Source organism: Triturus cristatus, chromosome 7 (genome assembly GCF_964204655.1).
Source record: "Triturus cristatus chromosome 7, aTriCri1.1, whole genome shotgun sequence".
NCBI classification, from domain to species: Eukaryota; Metazoa; Chordata; class Amphibia; order Caudata; family Salamandridae; genus Triturus; species Triturus cristatus.
In genome coordinates, this window is record NC_140590.1 from 994,933,308 (window position 1) to 994,945,648 (window position 12,341).

A 12,341-nucleotide genomic window follows, 5' to 3' on the forward strand; every position below is an offset into this window, starting at 1 on the left:
TCGATCACTACAGGAGTAAAACTGTGAAAGGGTGTTGACCCAATATTTTAACTCATTTTTAAATTTAAGTTTTAAATGGACATAAAGCAGTAGATAGAGCCCATGTAGCCATGGTGCTATTTTAATGCTGAATACCGGGTTGCTCCTGGGAGAAGGGTGGTTGGGAGGGGGGCACTGTTCATGTGTTTTATACTGTAAAGATTTTAAGTAATCGCACAGTTAATAAAGAAGTTCACACTGGGAAAAAAGAAGTTCACACTGGGAAGAAGTCTACCGCCTTTACCAGGAGTTAAGCAGCACAAGTCTGGTGGTGACAGTATACTATGTAGTGGTCATAAGCAATGAACAGGACCTTTTTATCCTGTGTTACAGGAGCGAAGCATACAGGCTCACACACTTTTAAAGTGCCACTGCTGTGTGCCTAACTCACCCTTGGCCTACATCAGATTGGTGTGACGTTTTGTCAGATCAATGGAACGACTTCCCCAGGAGCAGATGACAGGTCCTCAACTCCCTCTCATCCAAGCCAGTGACAGATGGAATATACAACTGCCTCTGGACTTAGCCGAGGGGGAAAGGGGAAGTGGAAGACAAACAAAAGAGAGACTGCCTCCGGACACTGGAACTGCTAATGGTATCTTCTGTTCTTATGAAGACTCCTAAAAAACATAACACACAAATTAAGTCTTCCCTAACTCTATAGATAGTTTTAAGCTTTCTTCGCTGGAACTACTTTTACCTTTAGTGTCGGAGAACTAAGCCACTCTCTATGCTTGTTTGTCTATTGATTACTTGATCAGCTTTCAGAGGTTATAGGTCTTTCAAGCTCACTCGTGGTTTTACTCCGTGAACTTGTGTGAACCACTGGTGAAAGGGCTGAAATCTCAATGTCTTTATTCAGGATTAAATTATTGTAGATGAAATTGTTTTATGCCTCTTATCTTATTAGTTTACAATCCATAACAAGGTTGAAGAAAAAAACTTCGCTGCTCGCCCTTGATATAGTCTGAAGTCTCTTCACAGTTCAAAACTCTCACATTGAGAGCTACTCTTAGTCAATAAGTTCTAACTTGTACTTCAGCAGAATATTTCCTCTCCTTAGCTTGCATATGCTTTAGAAGGTAAAAACAACACTCTTACTTGACTGAGGAGAAGGTCTCTCTTCACAGAGACGCTTCTCCAAAATATTGCTGCTGACGTAGAATCTCCTTCTGAATTCACTACAAAGATTCTCTCGTCAATTCTGTCGACTTGCTGACTGAATTTTAACTGAAAAAAATAATAAATACCAGAAAGCACGTGAGAAAATATTTTCCGTGCAACACAAACTGTACTGTGAATACTTTCCTTTGAAAAAGGAACCTGGAACCACGAAGATAATTCTCTCAAAAGATTTTCTCTGAAGGAACGGGCCTCGAAAGATAAGGCAACCGTTTTCTTGAAATTCTACAGTTGAAGTGCGCCGCGCGAACCTCGCGCATGCGCATTGAGACCTGTGAAGAGTCTCGCGACTATAACAACTAGACCGAGTACTCTTCCAGGAAATGATCTACAGATTTTAACTGGGAGTGGAAGGGAATCGCAATCCAAGCAGAATGGATCTAAGCGATGTCTTCCAAGTGGGAGTCAATCTTCTCCAGAGCGGGTATTTCCAAGGACACTGTCTTTTGGAGTGCAATCGTACACTCGCAGAATCTTTTTTCAGTCTGTTTCGCTGCATCATGACACGTTTGGCTAAATTGGCTCCCCAGCTTATACATCTTGACCAGAATGGGTTTGTTCCAGGGAGGCAGAGCCATGAACTGACCCAGCAATTATTTGGCTGCATAGATTTGGCTACAGAGTGTTCAATTCCCTTGGCGGTAGTTACGCTGGATGCCGCTAAGGCCTTTGACCGTGTGTGTTGGGCATATCTATGGGAAGTTTGGCAGCTGTGGGTTTTGGCCCTCACTTCACAATAACGTTGAAAGCCTTATATGAACAATCAACTAAAAGTATCCTTCTCAACAGTTCCCTTACAAGAAGTTTCCCGATATCCAGGGGTACACGGCAGGGCTGTCCTATTTCGCCATTGTTGTTCAACATATACATTGAATCACTTGCCCAGATACTGCGACAGGACAATCGGGTCATTCCTTTTAGTTCAGGCACCTATAAAAATAAAGTTGTATGGAATGCGGTTGACCTTGTAATCTTTACCGCTGACCCGGTCCTAACTTTTCCCAAAGTGGAAGCTCTGGTGAAAGATTTTGGGGTACTATCCGGTTATCTGGTAAACATTGTAAAGACTCGAATAATGTGCAGGAACGTTCCAGATTGGAAGGGGATTACACAGAACGAGTTTAGATATCTTGGAATTAGTCTCATCAAACCACTGGAGAGATTCCCCCAGTTCAATCTGGAGAGGATAGCAAAAGAGGTTGATGCAACACTCCCTAGGTGGAAGAATCTCCCCTTGACTCTATACGAGAGAGTGAATCTAATCAAAATGGTTATACTCCCAAAACTGACATATCTCTTTAATTGTATCCCTCTAACGTTCCCTAAATCCATGATTGATAAGATACAGGGGAAACTAGTGAGTTTCATCTGGGCATATAAGGGAGCCCGGCTTGCCTGGAAGAAACTGAGGCGCAAGCTGGAGAAGGGCAGCCTGGCCCTTCCAGACTTAAGACTATTTTGTATGGCTTTCCAGTTTAAGAATTGTAGAATCCTTCTCGGTTAACCAGGGCTTTTGGCATAGGGTGGCCTGTTGAAGAAATGGTGAAGGAGTGGGGCTCTAAATGTTTTCTTTACAAGTTTAGGGCAAGAAAATTATTTTAAAAAGTTAGGTTGAAGATTCTAAAGGCAGCATTTACTCTTTGGCTGAGGGTAAGGAAGATACTTGGAATGGGCTATTTCTCTGATTTCTCCCCAATATGGGACTCACCAGGCACTCCTGAGTGCCTTCAAGATCGGTTAAGTCTTGAGGAGGGCAGGAATTAAAGTGTGGGGGGATCTCCTGACAATGCAGGGTACAGTGCCCTGGGAAGTGCTGGTGGCAAAACAGGTGACTCCCTCTCAAGAGTCAAGTATCTGCAGCTATCATCCTGGGTGGTGACCAATGGGCAAGAGATTGGTGGGGTGTGGGAATTCGAATTAGAACTACAGAATGAGGCCCCCAGGAAAAAGGAAGTGGCTGATTGGTATTGGACTCTGTTGGAAACAGAAGATAAGAAGCTAAAGCTCCATATGCAACCTGGGCAGGAGCCATGCAGATGAAAGAGCCACAAACAATTTGGCAACTTTCGTTAAAATTACATTATAGGGTGGTCATACCTGCCAATCTAAAAAGGAATAATTTTTTCACAATCAGTAGGCTGTATTGGTCCCCCCAGAAACTCGCTAAGTTTGTATCAGTACCAATCCCAAGGTACTGTAGATGCGGCAGGCTAAGAGCTGATGACTTACATATGTTTTTTTGAGTGCCCAAAATTACAGGACTATTGGCATGACATCGAGAAAGTGGTCAAGGATATCTTCCGGTCAAATATAACAATGAGCCTAACATTGATATTGATGGGGTTGGAGGACCACCCCAGTCAGCCCCTCTCGGCAAAAAGGAGGGATCTTCTCTTTAACATGATGCTCCTAGCCAGGAGAGAGATTTGTAAGAGATGGACAGATCCTCTACCCCCCCACCCCCGGGTTTGAACTGGCTTCAGGCGCGTAGTACCATATGCATAATGGATAGTGGTATTGAGGGGGGCCCTCGCAGTATGATATGGGATGATTTCTTGAGTTGGCACGGAACAGCAAGGGCCTAAGGTGACGTCCTATGATTATACCTGCATGAAACCAGTAACCAGGAAACTGGAAGGACTGGATCAGCAGGGCTAGATGTTTAATTGCAAGTGGCCTGAGGGCGGAACAGGTCGTGTACCATGGCCCGATATTGCAAACACTGGTGATATGAAGACCCAAAAAAACGACATTTATAATTTTGAGTGACAACCTTATCATTTGCAGAGTGCATTAATTATTTACAGCTATTGTTGCTGTTTACATTGAAATGATCCTATGATATAATGATGCCAATGAAAATTCTGAACACTGAAAATGATGGCTCACTGATTATTCATTGAATGGCCATAGTGTATCAAAATGAAGCTTTTGCAAAGCAAGGGAAAGCCACACCACTGCAAAATGCTATCATTTACACCATACATTACACATTAGATTTCCTGCAAACACTGTTTCCAACACATCTTGGTAGGTCATATAGCCACTCTATCATGGGGAAAATAACTTAGGAATGTTATCCTTACTGCATACTATGATACAAAGTTCCAGATCCATCTCTCTCCTTTTTCCGTTCATCTAAATTTCACCTCAAAATCACATCAAAGTGATAGCAAGGTGTAGGGTTGAACCTCCACAACCGTTGCAACAGCTGCACAGTGCTTGTGGTTGTATGCTTTTGTCCCCTTGCATCTCATTCAAACTATAACCACAGGATTTAATTGTTACTACAAAACTTAACAAAACAATAACAGGCCTCAGATGTATGGTACCAGAATATTGTGACTTAAACATTGTCCGACAAAAATATTGCCTAAAATATTGTTTACCATAATTGTAGTCAATGAAGTTTATAATACCGATTCGCACCCAATAGGGTGATGTTTTGTCAATGATATTCATGATACAATATTTTTGTTAGACATTATTTTTGTCAATGTTATTCTGACATAAAGTAGACCTTAGAGGATTGCTCTGGCTTGGAACAATTTTACACATTTTGCAAACGTGAAAAAGTTTGATTATTATTCCTGTCAACACTAATGCATAGTTTAGCAACCTGTATAAGGCCTATAGTGTTTCGGTACGTTGCTTATTAAACCTTGGATTAAGTTCTAATAAATTACATAATGATACCAAATGGATTTTGTTCATAAAACTGTCCTGACAGCTTTCAAAAGAGTAATAGAATCCTAACAAAGGTTCAAGTTTGACACTTATATACACAGAACATACATCAAAAAGAATATTTATACTATTCAAAAGAGAAAGAATCATGAAAATAGAAAGTTATACAAATATAAAATGCAAAATAAAATTACAAAAGAACCCATGCATAAATCCAATTTGTAGAAAATGTATTAAAAGATAAATAATAAGATCCAAAAACAACAAAAACATTGGTGTTTCAACACAGTACACAAACAGAATGAACAATACAAAGTGTAATCACAAAGTGGCTGAGGAAATAATTGTACACAATGGGAAGTTCTGGACAAGACAAAAAAAACAACACAAAGCAAAAAATGTGTCCTCTTCAGTTTGGGCCACATGTATGCGTCAACGGCGTTTTGACCATAATATAATTAAATGGTCATCATCAGGACAGGACAACGAAAGAGAGCAGGTCAAGATTATAATTATTTGAATAATGTGAATTTATTTCAGTTTGACGTAGGTTCCTCATCCTCTAACTTCTATATGCTTTATTCAGGGGTGGGGTCTCATTTGTAGCAAAACTTAGAATGCTATTGTGAGAGCATTAAGTAGTCTTCCATAGTGGTGAAAAATGGGGATGTGGCCTCTTGTGAGATTTGTGTCAAGGCACTTGCCATAATTTTGAACTGACATAATCCTTGCAACATTACTAAAAAAATCCTAGATTCTGAATGTACCTCAACATTGTAGGAAACTGAATGCAGATCTAGTGTGGGTAACACAAGGCCCTTTCCCTTCAACATTTTGAAATGTTCAAAACTGGTCAACAGGTGGGGATTTACCAAGATGTTAAAGTTAAGTCTACAGTTCCATGCACAAGTTGAGGTTTCCAACCCCAAAACAACTGGGGTAACCCAATCAGCAGATTTACATCTAGAACTAACTGCTTCCATTATTCTTTCAACATTGTCTTGAATTAACCCCTGACTGTAGTAGTCATTCTGTGCACTTTGTGAGCATGCTCCATCAATCTTTTTGGATGGCATTGATCAAAGCATTATCAAAGGGCCAGATTTAGTCATAACAGGGGCTATTCACAAGGGTAACTTACACTTGTGAGTAATTTACACGTTAGTTTACTCCCATGCATTGTGGTAACTTTATATCTTGCTATATCTGGCCAAACCAGTTACCTCCCAATCAAGACTTAGTGAAATCTTCTATTGCTATGGTAAATTCTCTGGATTCCCCCTTTAACTGGGAGACATCCATGATTCTTCCGCTGAGGAGCTGGCTGGCACCAGCGGGCCTGCAATTGCCGTTGGGAGTTGAGACAGCCACCTTAAGTGCTTGGACATATTGATAACTAAGGAGGCAAAGGCACATTACGATGACAACCTGGTACCAATGATACCTAGGCTGGATGGGGATGTCAAGCACTTGAGTGCATTGCCATTGTCCATCCTCGACAGAGCAGCAATGTTCAAAATGATAGCCCTGCCAAAGGTGCTCTCTATATTGCAAAACTGCCCATGCTCTCTGGCTGACACACTGTTTGTAAAAATCAATACATCGTAGATGACACTGCTGTGGGAAGGGTGTTAGCTGAGAGCTGTGAAGAGACACTTCAGAGTTCCAAATACAAAGGAGGTATTGCTCTACGAAATATTAAAAAATATTATGAGGTGGCTCAAGTGGTAACAGTAAACGGCTGTGTATTTGCGGCCCTAGATGACCCAGGTTTCATATGGATAGGCAGGAACTGGGTGACAAAGGCTACGTACATACTTTATATAGAGGAAAGCTGGGAAGGACATTATACCGGCTACAGCAACAGTGGTCTACACTTGGCATAGACATGAAATCACCAACTCACTCACAAAACAGCTCTGTAGGTGGTGTCTAAACTGCCACAGGTGACAAAAGTCAAGGGGTTCCATAAATGGGATGATATTGGACTGTCTGAACTCCAAGATGTATGGAATGTTAATGGAGTGGTACTGTTCGAGCACCTGCAGGGCCAATATGATATCCCAATGACACAAATGTTTAGATACATACAACTAAGGAATGATTTGCAAACATCCATATCAAAATAGGAGGAAACGCAGGACGAGTCACCGTTAGAAATTAGACTACTGTATCACAAAAATGTAAACCATTGTTAAGAAACATACATACTGAGCTAGGGAAACTACAGGACCATTACGTCACTGACATTGGGTATATAAAGGAGGATGATTGGCAATCTGCACTCAGATTTCCAGTGGATGTTGTGATTAAAGCAAGCTTTCAGTTGATCCATTTATACATATTACATCGAATCTATAATAGTAAAACATTATGTTGGACACTGTTCTCTAAAGATTACAGATGGTGATGATAGACTAATTGAGACAGACCCTAAGATAATTGGACTGCGTATATGGATTGACTTGGATTTTACAGAATTCAAATGAACCCCAGTTACTATTGGATTTATGGTAGCAAAAAGAGATGTTACCTAGAAATGGGGATGTGTGGATGTAGAGAGAGTTAAATACTGGGAGCCTGAGATGGATATCTGTAGGATGATGGAGAAGGAAATATATAAATGAGGGGGTGTTTGAGGAAATACCAGAAAATATATGAGAGGGTGGGCAAAAGTAGAACTTGGGTAAGGATCTGTACAATAGGATGTGAACTAAATACGCTTTAGATCCATAAGAGTGCACATTCAAAAGGTTTAGATACTGCAAGTTTAATCATGGCTTGATCTGAAGAGTATCATATAAAGCAACATGTCACCATAATTATTGTTCCAAATTTTCAGGATACAACTAGGTTTGATATATAATGGTAGGTGGGGGTGAGGGAAATACGAAATGCTGAAGGTGATGTTGCACTGCCGATGCTATGCTGTAAAGCTGTTCAGGAAACTATATAAAATAACAACCAATTGTCCCAAAAGTGTTAGGCTTTGTAAGGTAATTCAATCACTAATTCACCCATCACAAGTGATATTTGTCCCAGGTCGCAGATCGACCAACCACCTATGCACCTTTTCACATATCTTGTGGCAAGTGTGGAAGGATGCAGTTGAGAATGTTTTGCTGTCTTTGGAAGCCGAAAATGTGTTCAACTGCACAGAATGAGGATATCTCTTTTGCACAATGGAATGCATGGACATGGGTCCTAATTTCCTTGCATGAGTCCTGTATAGTAACCCAGTAGCATCCGTTATCAGCGAGGGGGTTTCCTCACCATACTTTAACATACATAGAGATACATGTCAAGGATGTCTCCACTCCCTCTCCCTGTTCCTTTACACCTTGGAACCCCTAACCATAGCCATGAGAAAGGAGAAAAACGTTTTAGAGACTCCCACAATCAAAGACGACCTTAAATCACTTTATTATGCAGATGAAGTATTAGTGACCCCAATCTCATTCATTAGACTCTGCTAGGGTCCTGATGAACTACATTGCTGTTTTCTCAGGATACCATATAAATTGGTCTAAGTGTGAGGCATTCCCCATGACCATCTCCATCAAACATGTGGCATTACACTCTTTACCGTTCATGTGGCAGCAATTCCAATTATAAAAAGAGGTGTCGACAATATGGTGCATTATAACATTGCCCCGGTACTAGAGAAATCAAATCAGATTTTCTGAGCTGTAAAGGCCTACAGCTATCTGTCTGGGGTAAAATCAAGGTTATTAATGTAAAGATTTTCTGATGGTTTAATTACATTTGGGTTGCTTCTACAAGTGTTCCTCACCAAAATCCTTATAGACCTGAAAAGGCAAATCTTTTCATTCATATTGGGGGCTGAGAAATTGTGAAGGACGGGCTCGAAATTTTATTCAGCTACGAGAGTGCCTGAAACTTCATCTCCTCTGCATGGAATATTATTGGTTGGCTCATCAATTGGTGCATTCCATATATATACATGTTGAAAACGCATGGGAACCCCGGCTTTGGTCCCGTCTGGAAGGATGTTTGCTCAATTCCCAAGGCGAGCTGACTGTCCCTATCTCCTGCATATGAAGGCCTCTTTGTGACACAACAGCTAGATCTGTATCGAAGCGACTGATTTGGAAAGAGTGCAACAGTACACTTTTATAAAATCTTTTTATTAAACAGACATCAGTTTAAATAACACAATACAGAGGACCAACTCACTTATACATTGCAAGAAGTACGGATGGGAGGATGAACAGTAATTACATAAGAGGGGAACATCATGGGGGGGTTAGGTCATCTTGTTCGATACTTCGAGGTGGTGTACAAATTTCTCCTCTATAGGGCACCCCCTTGCCACGTATACTGTCTTCTCTCTAAACATGCACCAGTCAAGATTCCTTTCCCAGGCTCCTAGTGTGGGTGGGTGTGTTGCCCCCCATAGTTGGGTGATGTTCCTTTTTGCCAACATGAACCCTAGGGTAGCCCATTGTGTCTGATGAGTGTTCAAATCCGTGGGCTCCCAGATGTTTCGGAGGCATCGTCTTGCCTCTGGACGGAGACAGACCCGTAACACTTCATTGATCGTGTTGTGTATCTGGAGCCAGTAAGAGCTAATATGTGTACATACCCATATATTGTGCATGAACGTTCCCATAAGGCCACAGCGCCTCCTGCATTCTCCAGTGTCAGACCACCCCAAGCGTATTAACCGGGCCCCGTAATATAAATCCTATGAAGGATCTTAAGCTGCACCAACCGCAGGCGTGCCGGGATAGCCACCAGCCTGGGGGAAGACACTGCCACCTGCCAATCTTCGTAGTCTAGCTCTATCCCATCGTGTACCCACCTATCCCGTAGTGTCTGGAGGGGATTTATCAACTTCTTGTATATTAAGGAGATAGTTTTGTCAGGGAGGTGACCGTCTAATATTCTGTCCTCCAGGGGAGAGGCCTCCGGAGGAACAGTACCTTTAGTTAAGGACGACTGAAGAGAGTGCAAGACCTGTATGTAGCGAAAGTGTTCTGCACCTGCCAGTTCATATTCACTCTGTAGCGCGCTGAAGGACTTAATCCCTCCACCTCCCCAAACATCTTTAATATATGAAATCCCAATAAGGTCCCATCTGTCGAATCCCTTTGTTGCCAGTACACTTTTAGATGGCATACTGCAAAGCAAAACACTAATATCTGTTAGACATTTGCACCATGCCCACCACCTGCTCCTTACACAGTGAAGGAGACATACCTAACTTACCCAAGGACAGAAAGGTCCATGCTTACAGCAGGCATAGCTCTGCCACGTTTTCCGGTTCTCCAATACCTTCACAGAAGGAGTTTAGAGGGATTTCTCTGGCTTTTACTATACTCTGATAGATGCCACTCACTCCATCCCTGCCTCCACAGCCTTGCGGACCTTGTAGGAAGTGTGTCTACATGCACAGTTTATGGACAATGATTGAGACATTTTGATGATTGCTCATGATAAAGGGCTTCGTGTGGCAAGGCTGAAGTTCAGCTATTTTAAAATTCTCCATTGATGGCACCGGTCCCCTGAGAGGTTACACAAAGAAAGGTTCTGCCCACATTCACACTGTTGGCGATGAGGATGAGAGTCTGTAGCTACAAGGTATATACTAGGGGAGTGCCAGCACTTACAGCTCTACTGACAGCTAATCTGGAATACAGTCAGACAACACTTAGCCGTGAATGGCACACTTATGCCACTACTGGCTCTCTTAAATGATCCCTCAGACCTTGCAGCGCTGTCCACGCACATGACCAGATTGCTGTCTATGGCTTTGGTGGTGAGTATCCTTAGATTACAGGGAAAAAAATGGTCTCAACTCTACACACATGGTGGGTGACATGAGAAAAGTGGAAGCTTTTGGAAAATGTATATATTGTCTGAATTATAAATTAACCCGATATGGGGCATTTTTTGGCTTATCATCAGTCAGCCCCTGTCTAGCTGTCCTTAGGTCGCAAGTAATGAGAGGTACGGTTAATACTGACTGAGTTAATTTCTAGTCCAGCATACGAATATGGGGCATATTAACAACGGCCAGGGATAATTATCACTGGTCGTGCTTAGCGATAATTATAATATCGCAGGCTATCTCTGGTATTTATCGCCCTGGTAGCACTTTATTAACAACGCATTACTCCAGGGCGATAAAAATTCCAGATATAGCGAGGTTATCGCCCTTTTGCAGGGAACATCGCTGGTTTTCCAGCGATGTTCCCTGCAAAAGGGTGATAACCTTGCTGATACGACCCACAGGGTTGTATCAGCATAATCCACCCCCTATGTTAGGGATGGCTAAGTCAGGATTTTAGCAGACGTTAGGTTTTGCCGAAAACAGCCGTTTTCGCCGAATCTAATGTGTGCTAAAATCATGTGGGCTGACTTGTAAATATCGCGATGTAAACATCAGCGATATTTGCAAGGTAGTCCATCTTGGGTACGCCCAGTAACACCCACTTTGCATCTCATTGGAGATGCAAAGTGAGGCATTGGGAAAAAGGGTGCTAACATGCGATTATGCATGTTAGCACCCTCTTGTAAATAGGGCGCTGGTTTTATCTCCGCTTTTTTGGCTTTGTAAGCCAAAAAAGCAGAGATAAAGCCCTTGTAAATATGCCCCTAAGTTCTTTCTTTCTTTTTACTCAGAGCAGAGTCATCCTAATTTCAGTTCTCATTGTATGGGCTTCCCCTTTTCTCCTGTTCCTATTTCTCCTTTTACAGGCTCTTACTTGAAACAAGGAAACCCTGAATTACAAAACAACGATGGGCAAAGCAACAAACATGTTCACCAACTTGGTCAAAGCGAATGAAAAGGTTTGATGTGTGTGTTCCTCTCTTATGTGGTCAGTCTAGTTGTGAATGGTTGGTGTTGTATTGTGTTTCAGCTGTAGATTGGTAGTGGAGTTCAGAACAATCGCTCCTTTTATTTCCGAGTGTGTTGCAAGTGTTGTAAGTAAGCCTGGGTAGTGAACTCCACTCCGTTCACAGAGTATGCAGAGTTTTTCGCATTTCATGCCCCACGGAGATCACGGAGGTCCGAAAACCGAGAAGCAGAGCTTTTTCCTCGCTCACTTTCGAATGAGGAAAATCCAATGCTAAACTACTTCCATGTGATATTTCTCAATGCGGCAGTCGCGAATCGTCAAAGATGGTTGCTACCGCTCGCGTTAAGAAACCTTCCGTTCACGTTGAGGAAGCTGCTGCTCAATTAGAACTTCTACTCGAGCCACAGAAAGAAGCGGTACCCATTTTGGACTGATTTTAGAGCACAGGACAAACAACTGGCATTGAAAATCAGTGCGAATAGCGAAAGGCAACCCACGCTGCTGCTCGCTGAACTTCGTGTAGCCTGGTGACGTTTTTTTGTCACTTCACCGAGTTCCGCATAGCGGAACTGCGCAAACTCCGCTCAGGCTTACTTGTAAGCTTTC